Genomic DNA, 16,928 nt, shown 5'->3' with positions numbered 1-16,928 from the left:
GTAAGGACAGCAGATTTCCTTCCCTAAAGGACATTAGTGAACCAGATGGGTTTTTAATGACAATCGATGATAGATTGATGGTACCATTACTGAGCCGACTGCTGTGGTGAGAATTGAACCCATGTTCCCAGGGCATTAGCCTGGGCTTTTTTAGTTTAGTTTAGTTTAGAGATACAGCACTGAAACAGGCCCTTCGGCCCACCGAGTCTGTGCCGACCATCAACCACCCATTTATACTAATCCTACACTAATCCCATATTCCTACCACATCCCCCCCACCTGTCCTTATATTTCCCTACCACCTACCTATACTAGGGACAATTTGTAATGGCCAATATACCTACCAACCTGCAAGTCTTTTGGCTTGTGGGAGGAAACCGGAGCACCCGGAGAAAACCCACGCAGACACAGGGAGAACTTGCAAACTCCACACAGGCAGTACCCGGAATTGAACCCGGGTTGCTGGAGCTGTGAGGCTGTGGTGCTAACCACTGCGCCACTGTGCCGCCCTGGATGATTAGTTCAGTGACATTACTATTACCCCACTGTCTCTAAGAGGATTGTAGAATATCTGTGGAGAGAGGTAAAAACTTGCATTTATATAGCACCTTCCATGACCTCAAGACATCCCAAAACATTTTACAGCTAATGAAGTACTTTTGAAATATAGACGCTGTTGTAATGTACAAAATGCTGTAGCCAATTTACTCACAGCAAGCTCCCATAAGCAGCCATATGACAATGACCAAATAATCTGCTTTTTGTGACGTTTATTGAGGGATAAATATTGGTCAAGACACTAAGATAAACTCCTATGTGCTTCTTTGAAATAGCGCCTTGGGACTTTTTATGCCTGCCTGAGAAAGCAGACAGGGCCTCAGGTTAATGTCTCATCTGAAAGATAGCCCTCTGGCAGTGTAGCACTCCCTCAGTACTGCACTGGAGTGCCAGCCTAGATTTTGTGTACTCAAGTCTCTGGAGCGTGAACCTACAACCTTGTCATGTGGAGGTGAGAGTGCTATCAAATGAATCAGGGCTGATGGGTTCTCTTTGCTAGCTGATGGAACAAAGAGTGTGCTGTTTAAAAGACGGTTTAAGGCCGTTAGTTTTCCTACAAAGAAGGAATGAAAGACAGACTTGCATTTAATAGTGCCTTTTATGACCTTAGGATATCCCAAAGTGCTTTACAACCAATGAAGTACTTTTGAAGTGCAGTGATATATATCCTTTAAATTGAGATACTCAGGTGAAGGACTGAGGCTCCTCATGCTCAACATTGTCAAGATTGAAAAGGGTGGGAAAGCAAACAAGATAAGGAAATTCATTGAAGACAGTCTGAAGCTCAATCGTGATCTCCGCAATGCATACATAGGCGACTGACCTTCACCACCGGCAGTCACACATCAGGAGTTGTCATTTCAATGATACATCAACATTCCAAATCCAAGCATCTGTCAATATATTGACACAAGAACTTACCAGGAGTAATGTTTGTCAAGTGTGCTGAATGTTCTTCACTTGTTCATGTATTGGAAGAATTGTAGCAACTATTGAAAATGTTTGTTTGAATCACTTGAACACGGTTTCAAGGGGAAAAAAAATAGAACTCGCATTTACCACCTATTCCTCTTAATTCGAATGTGTCAATATAATTTTTTTTCCAAAACACACGATGACTCCTTTATTGTGAATAAAAGGGATGAATTCCCAAAGGACAGAATCCAATTTCTGAGCTGAGTAACAGATACCACAGTGATTACCAACTCTGTTCCTTAGCCACTGACTCCATCCTTCTCTAGGCCACTGTCAGAGGCTGAAGCAAATTCCTCAAAACCTTGGCTTCCAATCTGACCTTGAGCTGATCTGCGGCTCTATATCTTTTCCATCACCAAGACTGCCTACTTCCACCTCCCTAACATGCCTGTCTCTAACTATAATCTCAGCTCATCTGCTGCTGAAACCCTCCTCCATGCCTTTGCTACCTCTGAACTCAATATTCCAATGCTCCCCTTGCTGACCCCCCCCCACCCTCATTAAAATTGAGCTCATACTAACTGATACAAAGTTCCTTTCACCCATCACCCCTCTGCTCTCTGCCCTACAATGACTCCTGGTCTGGCAATGTATCGATTCTAAAATTGTCCTCTTTGTTTTCAAAACCCCCCATGCCCTCACCCTTCCCTATCTCTGCTACAACCTCTGAGATATCTGTGCTCCTCCCATTCCAGCCTCCTGTGCACCTCTGATTTTAATCGCTCAATCATTGAAGGCCTTAGATTCATAGAGTCATAGAGTTGTACTCCACAGAAACAGGACCTTTGGCCCATCGTGTCTGTACTGGCCATCAAGCACCTAACTATTCTAGTCCCATTTTCCAGCACTTGGCCCATAGCCTTGTATGCTATGGCATTTCAAGTGCTCATCCAAATACTTCCTAAATGTTGTGAGGGTTCCTGCCTCTACAACCACTTCAGGCAGTGTGTTCCAGATTCCAACCACCATCTGGGTGAAAAAAGTTTTGCTCAAATCCCCTCTAAACCTCCTGCCCCTTACCTTAAATCTATGCCCCCTGGTTATTGACCCCTCCACTAAGGGAAAATGTTTCTTCCTATCTAACCTTTCAATGCCCCTCATAATTTTGTATACCTCAATCATGTTCCCCCCTCATCCTTCTCTGTTCTAACAAAAAACAGGCCTTGCCTTCAGCTGTGTAGACATTTTCCTCTGTTAAAGATGCTATATAAATGCAAGTTGTTGTTGTTGTTAGAGAGGACATCAGCAAGACCCAGGATATCTTTATAAGGCTTCCAACCACCCAAAACCAATTTCACCCCCTTTGTCTCCGCAGGTAGTCCCTCATATTGACTGGGCAGCTGTTCCATTAAAGGAGCCAGCGGTGTATGGGCTGTCATTCAATATTTATCATAAAGGAAGAGTCACGCAGATGCAGAAATAAGCTCGAGTTCTGACTTGAGTGTGTGTGAGATCTAATTGGAAAATCTTTTCACAGTGAGAATGACCATCCACCATTGGTGTCTCTGGAGACCCATTAAAATATTAATCAACCTCCTCCTAGAATCTTGTTGTTGCTTATATCCTCTGCTTGTGCTTGTTCTAATAGGTCCCAGGTGTGACCATCTAGAATCTTCCTATAATCTTAAAGTTTAACATGTTGTGTTTACAGGTTTCAGTATAACTGCAGCCAGGTGTGAAGGTGGCACAACCTGGCATCTTATACTAGTTCACAAACTTTAACCATCCTGTGTTTTTTTAATCACTGCAGAAGCTATTCCACAGTGAAGCAGCAGTAACTGTGGGTGCTTGTTGGATCGAACAAACAACATGTGCAAAGAGGCTGGGATTTATTAACAGTATGGAGCTGAAGTGTCAGCTGTTGCTCAGTGGGTAGCACTCTCACTTCTGACTCAGAAAGTTGTGTATGCAAGTAACATTCCAGAAATTTGAGCACAAAAATGTAGGCTGACGCTCCCATACAGTACTGAGGGAGTGCACTGTCAGAGACACTGTCAGAAGTGTTGTCTTTTGACTGAGATGATAAACTGAGGCCCTGGCTTCTCTCTTAGGTGCACGTAGTTGCTACTCTTAAGGTGGCGTAGTGGTATTATCACTGGACTAGTAACCCAGAGACCCAGAGTATTTCTCTGGGGACATGGGTTCGAATCCCACCACAGCAGAAGGTGGAATTTGAATTTAATTAATAAAAATCTGGAATTAAAAGCTAGTCTAATGATGGCCATGAAACCATTGTCGATTGTTGTAAAAACTGGTTCACTAAAGTCCTTTAAGGGAAGGAAATCTGCTGTCCTTGCCTGGTCTGGCCTACATCTGACTCCAGACCCACAGCAATGTGGTTAACTCTTACATGCCCTCTGAAATGGCCTAGCAAGCCACTCAGCTGTACCTAACCGCTATGAAGTCAATAAAAAGGAATGAAACTGGATGGACCACCCGGAAACGACAATGGCAAACCCAGCTTTGTCGACCCTGCAAAGTCTTCCTTACTAACATCTGGGGGCTTGTGCCAAAGTTGGGAGAGCTGTTCCACAGACTAGTCAAGCAACAGCCAGACATAGTCATACTCATGGAATCATACCCTACAGACAATGTCCCTGATACTGCCATCACCATCCCCGGGTATGTCCTGTCCCACCGGCAGGACAGACCCACCAGAGGTGGTGGCACAGTGGTATACAGAAGGGAGGGAGTTGCCTTGGGAGTCCTCAACATTGACTCTGGACCCCATGACATCTCATGGCATCAGGTCAAACATGGGCAAGGTAACCTCCTACTGATTACCACCTACCGCCCTCCCTCAGCTGATGACTCAGTACTCCTCCATGTTGAACACCACTTGGAGGAAGCACTGAGGGTGGCAAGGGCACAAAATGTACTCTGGGTGGGGGACTTCAATGTCCTTCACAAAGAGTGGCTCAGTAACACCACTACTGACTGAACTGGCAGAGTCCGAAAGGACATAGCTGCTAGACTGGGTCGGTGGCAGGTGTTGGGGGAACCAACAAGAGGGAAAAACATACTTGACCTCGTCCTCACCAATCTGTCTGCCGCAGATGCTTCTGTCCATGACTGTATTGGTAGGAGTGACCACTGCACAGTCCTTGTGGAGACGAAGTCCCGCCTTCACATTGAGGATACCGTCCATCGTGTTGTGTGGCACTATCACCGTGCTAAATGGGATAGATTTCGAACAGATCTAGCAATGCAAAACTGGGCATCCATGAGGCGCTGTGGGCCATCAGCAGCAGCAGAATTGTACTCAACCACAATCTGTAACCTCATGGCCCGGCATATCCTCTACTCTACCATTACCATCAAGCCAGGAGACCAAGAAGGGTCACTGACCCGAAACGTTAACTCTGCTTCTCTTTCCACAGATGCTGCCAGACCTGCTGAGTGATTCCAGCATTTCTTGTTTTTGTTAAGCCAGGAGACCAACCCTGGTTCAATGAAGAGTGCAGGAGGGCATGCCAGGAGCAGCACCAGGCATACCTCAAAATGAGGTGTCAACCTGGTGAAGCTACAACACAGGACTATCTGCATGCCAAACTGCATAAGCAGCATGCGATAGACAGAGCTAAGAGATCCCATAACCAATGGATCAGATCTAAGCTCTGCAGTCCTGCCACATCCAGCCGTGAATGGTGGTGGACCATTAAACAACTAAATGGAGGAGGTGGCTCCACAAATATCCCCATCCTCAATGATGGGGGAGCCCAACACATCAGTGCGAAAGATTAGGCTGAAGCATTTGCAACAATCTTCAGCCAGAAGTGTCGCGTTGATGATCCATTTCGGCCTCCTCCTGAAGTCTCCAGCATCACAGAGGCCAGACTTCAGCCAATTCGATTCACTCTGCGTGATATCAAGAAACAACTGAAGGCACTGGATACTGCAAAGGCTATGGGCCCTGACAATATTCCGGCAATAGTAGTGAAAACCTGTGCTCCAGAACTTGCCGCGCCCCTAGCCAAGCTGTTCCAGTACAGCTACAATACTTGCATCTACTCTGCAATGTGGAAAATTGCCCAGGTATGTCCTGTACACAAAAAGCAGGACAAGTCCAACCCGGCCAACTACCGCCCCATCAGCCAACTCTCAATCATCAGTAAAGTGAGGGAAGGTGTCATCAACAGTGCCGTCAAGCGGCACTTGCTTAGCAATAACCTGTTCAGTGACGCTCAGTTTGGGTTCCGCCAGGGCCACTCAGCTCCTGACCTCATTACAGCCTTGGTTCAAACATGGACAAAAGAGCTGAACTCAAGAGGTGAGGTGAGAGTGACTGCCCTTGACATCAAGGCAGCATTTGACCGAGTATGGCATCAAGGAGTCCGAGCAAAACTGAAGTCAATGGGAGTCAGGGGGAAAACCCTTCGCTGGCTGGAGTCATACCTGGCACAAAGGAAGATGGTTGTGGTTGTTGGAGGTCAATCATCTGAACTCCAGGACATCACTGCAGGAGTTCCTCAGGGTAGTGTCTTAGGCCCAACCATCTTCAGCTGCTTCATCAATGACCTTCCTTCAATCATAAGGTCAGAAGTGGGGATGTTCGCTGATGATTGCACAATGTTCAGCACCATTTGTGACTCCTCAGATACTGAAGCAATCCGTGTAGAAATGCAGCAAGACCTGGACAATATCTAGGCTTGGGCTGATAAGTGGCAAGTAACATTCGCGCCACACAAGTGCCAGGCAATGACCATCTCCAACAAGAGAGAATCTAACCATCTCCCCTTGACATTCAATGGCATTACCATCACCGAATCCCCCACTATCAACATCCTAGGGGCTACCATTGACCAGAAACTGAACTGGATTAGCCATATAAATACCATGGCTACAACAGCAGGTCAGAGGCTAGGAATCCTACTGTGAGTAACTCACCTCCTGACTCCCCAAAGCCTGTTCACCATCTACAAGGCACAAGTCAGGAGTATGATGGAATACTCTCCACTTGCCTGGATGGGTGCAACTCCAACAACACTCAAGAAGCTCGACACCATCCAGGACAAAGCAGCCCGCTTGATTGGCACCTCATCTACAAACATTCACTCCCTCCACCACCGACGAACAATGGCAGCAGTGTGTACCATCTACAAGATGCACTGCAGCAATGCACCAAGGCTCCTTAGACAGCACCTTCCAAACTCGGGACTTCTACCAACTAGAAGGACAAGGGCAGAAAATACATGGGAACATCACCACCTGCAAGTTCCCCTCCAAGTCACACACCATCCTGACTTGGAACTATATCCCCGTTCCTTCACTGTCGCTGGGTCAAAATCCTGGAACTCCCTTCCTAACAGCACTGTGGGTGTACCTACATCCCAGTGACTGTAGCAGTTCAGCAAGGCAGCTCACCACCACCTTCTCAAGGGCAATTAGGGATGGGCAATAAATGCTGGCCTGGCCAGTGATGCCCACATCCCATGAATGAATAAAAAAAACGTAAAGGATTCCATAGCCACTATTTCAACGAAGAGCAGGGGAGCTATCCCTGGTGGCTGATGATCTGCTCATCATCTTATTGCTGTTTGTGGGAGCATGCTGTGTGCGAGTTGCCTGCTGCATTTCCTATATTGCAAAAGTGATGACTCTTCTAAAGTACTTCATTGGCTATTAAGCCAATAGATGTCCCGAGATTGTGAAAAGGTGTTATGTAAATACATGTTATATCTTTCTTCTGAAATTATATAACAAGGAAAGCCTTGAATCTGATTGATAACAGCAGTTCTGTTTACTTTTATCTGCGCAATTTCCCCCTTCTTCTGGAGGTGTTGACCTTTGTTGGGTACGTAAGAACTTAAGAAATAGGAGCAGGAGTAGGCCATATGGCCCCTCAAGCCTGCTCCACCATTCAATTCAATTATGGCTGATCTTCTACCTCAATTCCATCTTCCTGCACTATCCTTATAAATCTTAATTCTATTAGTATCCAAAAATCTACTGACCTCCATTTTGAATATACTCAATGACTGAACATCCACAGCTCGCTGGGGTGGAGAATTCAAAAGATTCACAATCATTTGAGTGAAGAAATTTCTCCTCATCTCAGTCTTAAATGGCCAACCCCTCATTCTGAGACACTGACCCCATGCTCTAGATTCCCCAGCCAGGGGAAACATTGGCCGGGGATTTAACACGGAGGTGGTGGCCCCAACCGCCAGCTGGAAAGCCAGGGGCGAGCATGCCTGCGTCAGCCCTTGAAGCCATGACCGGATTTTACTGTAAGTCAGGCAATTAGTTGTCTGAGGTCATGGTTTCCGCCCCCCTTGAGACAGGATGTCTATTAATTAGCCACTTAAGCACTTCATAAGAGCAAATGAAATAGGATCAGAGGACCAGAAGTAGACTATATGGCCTCTTGAGCCTGCTCCACCATTCAGTATGACCATGGCTGATCTTTGGCTTCAACTCCACTTTCCTTTCCATTCCCCATATTCCTTGATTCTCTGAGAGACAAAAAAAATCTGTCTATCTCAGTCTTGAATATATTCAGTGATGGAGCATCCGCAACCCTCTGTGGTAGAGAATTCCAAAGATTCACAGCCCTTTGAGTGAAGAAATTTCTGCTTATCTCAGTCCTTAAATGATTATCCCCTTATCCTGAGGCTGTGCCCTGTCTTCTAGATTCCCTAACCAGGGGAAACAACCTTTTAGTGTCTACTTTGTCAAGCCCCTTCAAAATCTTGTAGGTTTCAATGAGATCATCTCTCATTCTTCTAAACTCCAGAGAATGTAGACCCAATTTACTCAACCTCGCATCACAGGACAATCCTCTCAGCCCAATCTAGTGAACCTTTGTTGTACTGTCTTCAAGGCAAGTGTATCCTACCTTAAATATGGAGACCAAAATTGCACATAGTATGCCAGGTGTGGTCTCACCAAAGCCCTGCATAATTGTAGCAAGACTTCTTTATTCTTGTACTCCAATCTTGCAATAAAGGCCAACATTACCATGACCATCAAGCTGGGGATCAACCCTGGTTCAATGAAGAGTGCAGGAGGGCTGCCAGGAGCAGCACCAGGCATACCTCAAAATGAGGTGTCAATCTGGTGAAGCTACAACCCGAGACTAAGCAGCATGCGATAGACAGAGATAGTGATCCCATAACTAATGGATCAGATCTAAGCTCTGCAGTCCTACCACATCCAGTTGTGAATGGTGGTGGACACTTAAACAACTAACTGGAAGAGGTGGTTCCACAAATATCCCCATCCACAACAATATGGGAGCCCAGCCCAGTGCAAAAGATAAGGCTGAAGCATTTGCAACAATCTTCAGCCAGAAGTGCCCAGTTGATGATCCATCTCAGCCTCCACCTAAAGTCCCCAGCATCACAGATGCTAGTCATCAGCCAATTCGATTCATGTCGCGTGATATCAAGAAACGACTGAAGGCACTGGATACTGCAAAGGCTATGGGCACTGACAACATTCCGGCAATAGTACTGAAGACCTGTGCTCCAGAACTTGCCGCGCCCATAGCCAAGCTGTTCCAGTACAGCTATGACCCTGGCATCTACCCGGCAATGTGGAAAATTGCCCAGGTATGATCTGTACACAAAAAGCAGGACAAATCCAACCCGGCCAATTACTGCCACAGTCTACTCTCAATCATCATTATAGTGATGGAAGGTGTCATCAACAGTGCCGTCAAGCAGCAGTTGCTTAGCAATAACCTGCCCACTGACGCTCAGTTTGCGTTCTGCCAGGGCTACTCAGCTCCTGACTTCATTAAGCCTCGGTTCAAACACAGACAAAAGAGCTGATCTCAAGAGGTGAGGTGAGAGTGACTGCCCTTGACATCAAGGCAGCATTTGACCGAGTATGGCATCAAGGAGTCCTAGCAAAACTGAAGTCAATGGGAATCAGAGGGAAAAGTCTCCGCTGTTTGGAGTTGTACCTAGCACAAGGGAAGATGGTTGTGGTTGTTGGAGGTCAATCATCTGAGCTCCAGGACATCACTGCAGGAGTTCCTCAGGGTAGTGTCCTCGGTCCTACATCAATGACCTTCCTTCAATCATAAGGTCAGAAGTGGGGATGTTTGCTGATGACTGCATAATGTTCAGCAGCATTCACGATTCCTCAGATACTGAAGCAGTCCGTCTAGCAATGCAGCAAGACCTGGACAATATCTAGGCTTGGGCTGATAAGTGGCCAGTAACATTTGCGCCATACAAGTGCCGGGCAATGACCATCTCCAACAAGAGAGAGTTTAACCATCTCCCCTTGACATTCAATGGCATTACGATCACTGAACCCCCACTATCAACATCCTGGGGGTTAGCATTGACCAGAAACTGAAAAAATAAATAACATAGCTACAAGAGCAGGTCAGAGGTTAGGAATCCTACAGTGAGTAACTCACCTCCTGACTCCCCAAAGCCTGTCCACCATCTACAAGGCACAAGTCAGGTGTGTGATGGAATACTCTCCACTTGCCTGAATGGATGCAGCTTCAACAATACTCAAGAAGCTCGACACCATCCAGGACAAGGCAGCCCACGTGATTGGCACCCCATCCACAAACAATCACTCCCTCCACCACCGATGCACAGTAGCAGCAGTGTGTGCCATCTACAAGATGCACTGCAGCAATGTACCAAGGCTCCTTAGACAGCACCTTCCAAAGCCATAACGTCTACCATCTAGAAGGACAAGGGCAGCAGATGTATGGGAACACCACCACCTGTAAGTTCCCCTCCAAGTCACACACCATCCTGACTTGGAACTATATCGCCGTTCCTTCACTGTCACTGGGTCAAATTCCTGGAACTCCCTCCTTACCAGCACTGTGGGTGTACTTACCCCAGATAGATTGCAGCAATTCAAGTGGGCAGCTCACCACCACCTTCTCAAGGGCAATTAGGGATGGGGAAAAAATTCTGGCCTTGCCAACAATGCCCACATCCCACGAAAGAGTAAATAAAAAATCAGTCGTGGTGGGTGGGTTATTGCAGCCAACCCTGATTGTGCCCTCGCCAAAAGGCAAAATCAGTCAGGGTCCTCTCGCTCCTGATTGCTGCTCACTGTCAGCTGCTGGAAAGTGTACATGTGTAGACACAAAGGAAGTCCTTTTAATTTTTGCCAATAATGTGAAATGCTCAATATCAGAGTGATCTCTGGTTACACACTCTGCCGCATCAGACACAGTTTATAATGGTTGGTCTATCCTCTGTCTCCCATTTTGCAACTCCACTGATGTTGAATTTCAGCTTTGTTTTTGAATGGGGGAGGACTGAGTTCAATTGTGAAGCTATCCACAGTCAAATGGTGTGTTTCAAGATGTGAAGAAAGGGTGACTTAAATGAAAAGCATCTGCTCACCTTTAGCACAGCCTGTTCAAAAAGAGTGAAAAGAAAGACTTGCATTTATATAGCATCTTTCACAACCTCAGGACATCCCAAAGTGCATTAAAGCCAATGATGCACCTTTAATGTGCAGTCACTGTTATAATGTAGGAAAAAAAAGCCAATTTTCACACAGCAAGATCCCACTAACAGCAATATGATAATGGCCAGATAAGCTGCTTCAGTGATGTTGGTTGAGACCCAGGACAATAGGGGAACATGGGGAACATGGGAAACATAGTAACACTGAGACAATGCAACATTATTGGGAGGAGGCCATTCAGCCCTTCAAGCCTGTTCCACCATTCATGGCTGTATCTTAACTCCATCTTTGTTCCCCTAATACCCTTGACAAACAAAACTATTAATCTCAGTTTTTACATTTTCAATCAACCCCCAGCCTCAACAGCATTTTGGGGGAGACAGAGAGAGTTCCAGATTTGAGTTCCAGGGAGACAGTTAGAGGGAAACATCTCTGTACTCATTGATCATAAATCGAATCGACATGTTCCCAGTATTGTGCTCTGCATTCTTGGAAAGGAACAACATAAAGGAGATTAATAGCAAAGAAATAGTAGGAGGAAATATATTCTTGGGAATTTTATCATGAAGGCATAAAAACTGTCAAAAAAGTTGAAGTGAGATAAGAAGGCTGATTAATTAAACTACTGGGCTTAAGGAAATAAATGAGGAGGTGTTGGAGCAGCTGGGTCCCTATCAGAGAGTCAATCTGTTCTAAAAACAAGAATGTCACAGGTGCTGACAACTGACAAACAAGAAACTCTGAAGAGTTGAAAGAAATCTCATTACGTATCTCGACAGCGAACCCCCAAGCAAATGTTGAACTGGTAATTGCGAATGCTTTAGCAATTTTTAATTAATTTTCCCTTTCCTCTCTTGTTTACTCTCTCTGCCTTGTGGACTGTGTGATTAGAAGCAGATCAATTTACTAATCTGTGACTTTCAGGATATTTGAATCACGAGTTATTCGGGTGCAGTGTAAAAACAACAGTGTGTGTGTCAGATTGACCTGATATCTTGAGTTATATGTGTAACCACACAATAACAATGGAAAAAATGTCATGGTCTAATGGTTCTGTAGGTACTTTTTTTAATAGAGTGTTTGTTATCAGGCTGTTCACCGAGCTGAGCCAGATCCTGCCCACACCCAATGTTCAAACATGCAAGCTCTCTCCAGCAGGAATCACTTGGCAATGGTCCGGTGCAGTAATTTCCCCTCTCGATAGACCAAGGGTGTCAATATAGAGAGAGAAGGAGTGCTGGGGAAAGAATGAAAGCTCCTTGAAAATTACCTCTTTGACCAAGCTTTTGGTTGCCTGCCCGAATATCTTCTTGTATGGCTCGGTATCAAACTTTATTTGATAATGCTCCTGTGAAGCAGCTTGGAACAATTTATTACATTAAAAGTGCTATATAAATATAACTTGTTATCTCGGCCCTGGGTGATCTTGTTAATATATTTAAGTCCAGGATTTTTCTGTATTTATATAGTAAACTGTAAATTCTCAATCTGGTTTACTGATGTTAAGGAAATTAATTTGCGTCAGTTGATTAAAAAAGTGTAAAACTTCTGCTACAAACTTGTTAGAAATTGTGCAGATCAATTAAACAGGTGATGAGTTTGTATTGTGTTGAGCTGTACAGTTTGTGCTGGAGGGGGCCGACAATCTCCATCTAGTGGAGAAAAAGGAAACTGCAAACCACAATGAACCCAACAAATATTTCGGAGACAGACAGCATCGTTCTTTGTGGGTTTAGACCGGTTGATACCAATTCACAGAAAGACTTCATTCTTTCTGGTTTAAGGCCAGTTGATGGGCATTCACAGATCTGTCTCATTTTCTGTGGATTTAGATGGGTTGATCACAGATGCTGCTTTTATGCCCCCTTAAAGTTAAAAATTTACACAAATGCGTCAACGTTAAAATTTTCTGTGTGTATGTATGTGTGTGTGTGTGTGGTGGGCTCATTACTTAGACTCTCCCCTGAAAATAAATTGCATACTTTCCCCAGTCACGCACTCAATTCCAAAGCCAACACTGTTGCCAACTCCACTTTGGGTACTTTGGTTGTTTATCCCTGCAATAATGCTGATGGAATGTCAGCTACATCTGCAGTTTCATTTACAACAAACCTATGTCTGACTGCACTTTCAATCTAACTCCTTGCTATCAGGTGTCTAATGAGTATAAGTATTGCAGTTTGGGGGCTTTTTTTTGGAGATGTGGGCTTCTTCTGAAACTACAAGTTAGATTCTGTCATGGCTCTAGTTTGGCATTTATGAGTTCAATTAGTCGATCTCATTATAATCTAACACCATCGGTTTGAAGATCAATCTTGACCGAGTCTATTGAGCTAAACACAATTGCAACTTGATGTTAGACTTTTAGACTTCTTACATAGGTTTATAAATAGATGACTAGAATATAAAAGCAAAGCAATCATGCCGGAACTTTAAAGATTAGACCTTAGCTGACATATTGTGGGCAAATCTGCACACCACACATCAGGAAAGATGTAAAGGCTTTACCAAGATTTCAGAGGACATGACCAGAAATGAGAGCTTTTAGTTATGAGGAGAGGTTTAAAAGTTAGGATTGTTCCCCTGAGAGTAGAGGTTAAGAGGCAACCCAATAGAAGTATCTGAGGTGTTTTGTTGAGTAAACAAAGAAAAACTGTTCCCCCTGGTGAATGGGTCGTTAACCAAAGGTCATAGATTCAAAATCATTGGGAAAATATTTAGAGGGGAGATGAGAAAAATTCTTTTCACTCAGAGAGTTGTCTGGATTTGAAATGCTTTACCTGAAAAGGTGGTGGAAGCTGATTCCATAAATAACTTCAAAAGGGAATTGGACAGGTACAGGAGGATGAACAAATTACAGGGTTACGAACAAAAAGTGGGGACGTGGGACTCAGCATGACTGTTCTTTCAAAGAGCCAGCACAGGCACATCGGGGCAAATGGCCACCTTCTTGTGCTGTAAGCTTCTTAGATCCTTTAGTGGAGATGTTCAAAAATGTGAGTGATTTTAACAAATGCCTGGTATCATGAGCATTTTCAGTCCAGCTTGGATTCTGTGGAAATTTGGGCTCAAAGTTGCTTGTACAGAGGTGTGTTTGAGTTCAACTGTATTATTGGCCTCTGCCAAGGATCAGTCTAACTTGCTGTAGCAGTTTAGCATTCGCTTGAGTCAGTACAGCTTGGAAGAGAAGCAACATCAGCCTATAAATAGCTGTCTGTGATACCAGTAGATCAATACTTAACCCAATGATGTGACGTTTGAACAGAGGTGCTAATGCACTTAAATAAAGATCCAAATTAGCTCAGCATTCATCCGGTAACATCACAAGCAGTAATTTCTAGGCTGTGGTTTACAGAATATTGCGACAGAGGATTGAAACAGCTGTCTTTAGCACTGAGGTTATTGTGAAATACAAATAATGCTCATTACAACCTACACATTCCTACAGTTTAGGATTTACTGCCTGCTATACTACAATTCCAAATGCAGCCTACAGCTATCAAATAGATGCAATCATTTGTAGAATTTGCATAGAAATCTGTTTGTATCTTGATATTGTTTAATTATACTTCATAATCAGTGACCATCTGTGTCAGAAGGTTTTTGATAAATATCACACAACGAACTTGCTAGCAAAATTGAAGCACAGGGGATTAAAGGGGCAGTGGCTGCATGGATTCAAAATTGGCTAAGGGACAAAAAGCGGGGGAGTGACAATGAACAGTTGTTTTTCAGACTGGAGGCAAGTGTTCAGTGATGTCCCCCAGGTGTCGGTGTTAGGACCACTGCTGTTATTGATATATAATAATGCCCTGAACTTGGGCACACAGGGCATAATTTAAAAGTTTTCAATATTGTGATAAAGAGTGAGGAGGGTACTAACCGACTTCTGGAGACAATACAACCGCAAAATACTGCAGATGCTGGAAATCTGAAACAAAAACAGAAAATGCTGGAAATACTCAGCAGGTCTGGCAGCATCTGAGGAGAGAAAAACAGAGTTAACATTTCAGGTCTGTGACCTTACATCAGAAGTGTCAAAAGTTAGAAGTATAATCTATTTGAGCAAGTGAAGGCGGGTGGTGGGGTGGGGTGGGGGAGGGGGGGGAAGAAGAACAAAAGGGAAGGTCTGTGATAGGGTGGACAGCAGGAGAGATTAAATTACAGTAATGTCTTTGAGGGAAGGAAATCTGCTGCCCTTACCTGGTGTGGCCTACATGTAACTCTGGATCCACAGCAATGTGGTTGATTCCAAAATGTCCTCTGAAACTGCCTAGCAAGCCACTCAGTTGTACCTAACCATTACAAAGTCGATAAGGAATGAAACTAGACGGACCACCCTGCATCGACCTAGGCACTGGAAATTACAATGGCAAACCCAGCCCTGTTGACCCTGCAAAGTCCTCCTTACTAACAACTGCGGGCTTGTGCCAAAGTTGGAGAGCTGTCTGACATTGTCATACTCACTGAATCATACCTTACAGACAATATGCCTGACACAACTGTCACCATCCCTGGGTATGCCTTGTCCCACCAACAAGACACACCCAGCAGAGGTGGCGGCACATGGTATACATGGTATAAAAATGGCAGACGTGGTATACAATCGTCAGGGAGTTGCCCTGGGAATTCTCAACATTGATTCTGGACCCCATGAAGTCTCATGGCATCAGGTCAACATGGGCAAGGAAACCTCCTGCTGATTATCACCTAACCCTGCCCCCCCCAATCAGCTCATGAATCAGTACTCCTCCATGTTGAACACCATTTGGAGGAAGCATTGAAGGTGGCAAAGATGCAGAATGTACTCTGGGTGGGGGTCTTCAATGCCCATCACCAAGAGTAGCTCGGTAGCACCACTACTGACCTAAAGGACATAGCTGCTGGAATGGGTCTGTGGCAGATGGTGAGGGAACCAACAAGAGGGAAAAACATACTTGATCATTTTCTCACCAATCTTCCTGCTGCAGATGCATCTGTCCATGACAATATTGGTAGGAGTGACCACCACACAGTCCTTGTGGAGACAAAGTCTTGTCCTCTCATTGAGAATGCCCTCCATCATGTTGTGTGGCACTACCACCGTCTAAATGGGATAGATTTCAAACAGATCTAGCAATGAAAAACTGGGCATCCATGAGGTGCTGTTGACCATCAGCAGCAGAATTGTACTCAAGCACAATCTGTAACCTCGTGGCCCGGCATATCCCTCACTCGACCATTACCATCAAACCGGGTTTACAATGCAGCAGTATAAAAGAAGCAATATTCCATCTTCCACTCCCACTGCAAATTTCCCCTCCACCCAACTGTGCTGACTGCTGGCATCTGCAACTGTAACATGGGATATGAGAAGAGCTCTCCCCTGCATGCCCAAAATCTCACCCCCTCCGCACAATGCCCTTGAGGTGGCTGTGCTGGGAAAGAGATTGTTGCCCACCTCCTTCTGGAATGTGCCTTTGCAAAGCAGGTGTGGAACGAAATGCAGTGTTATTTGTCGAGGTTTATCCCGAGCAGCTCTGTAATGCAGGACTCTGTGCTTTACGATCTGTTCCCGGCGAGGCACACCGAGATAAACATCAACTGCTGCTGCAGGAACATCAACGCAGTGAAAGACGCTCTTTGGTCTGCCCGAAACATGCTGGTCTTCCAGAACAAAGAGCTGTCCATGACCAAGTATTGTAGACTGGCACATTCCAAAGTCCAGGACGACGTGCTGAGCGACAAACTAAAGCTTGGGGCAGATGCCACAAGTGTTCAATGGAGAAAGGCCAATGTGTAAGGTCCTTCCATCATAGTGAACCGAGAGGTTGGAACCTGTGTAAAACCCCTTGGGCTGTATGTACTAAAATATGGTTCTGCTGTGTAATTCAAATGTACATTGCATGTAAAATGGAATGGAAGGGTTGTGAGGCAACTCACATTCGGTATTGAAGGAAATTGATTTCTTTTACACTTTCTGGAATGTCAAATTGTAACTGTTTTGTAATGTATTT

This window comes from Heterodontus francisci, chromosome 11, assembly GCF_036365525.1.
Source record: "Heterodontus francisci isolate sHetFra1 chromosome 11, sHetFra1.hap1, whole genome shotgun sequence".
Taxonomy (NCBI): domain Eukaryota; kingdom Metazoa; phylum Chordata; class Chondrichthyes; order Heterodontiformes; family Heterodontidae; genus Heterodontus; species Heterodontus francisci.
The sequence above is the reverse complement of the archived record's forward strand: the minus strand, read 5'-3'. Positions refer to the sequence as shown.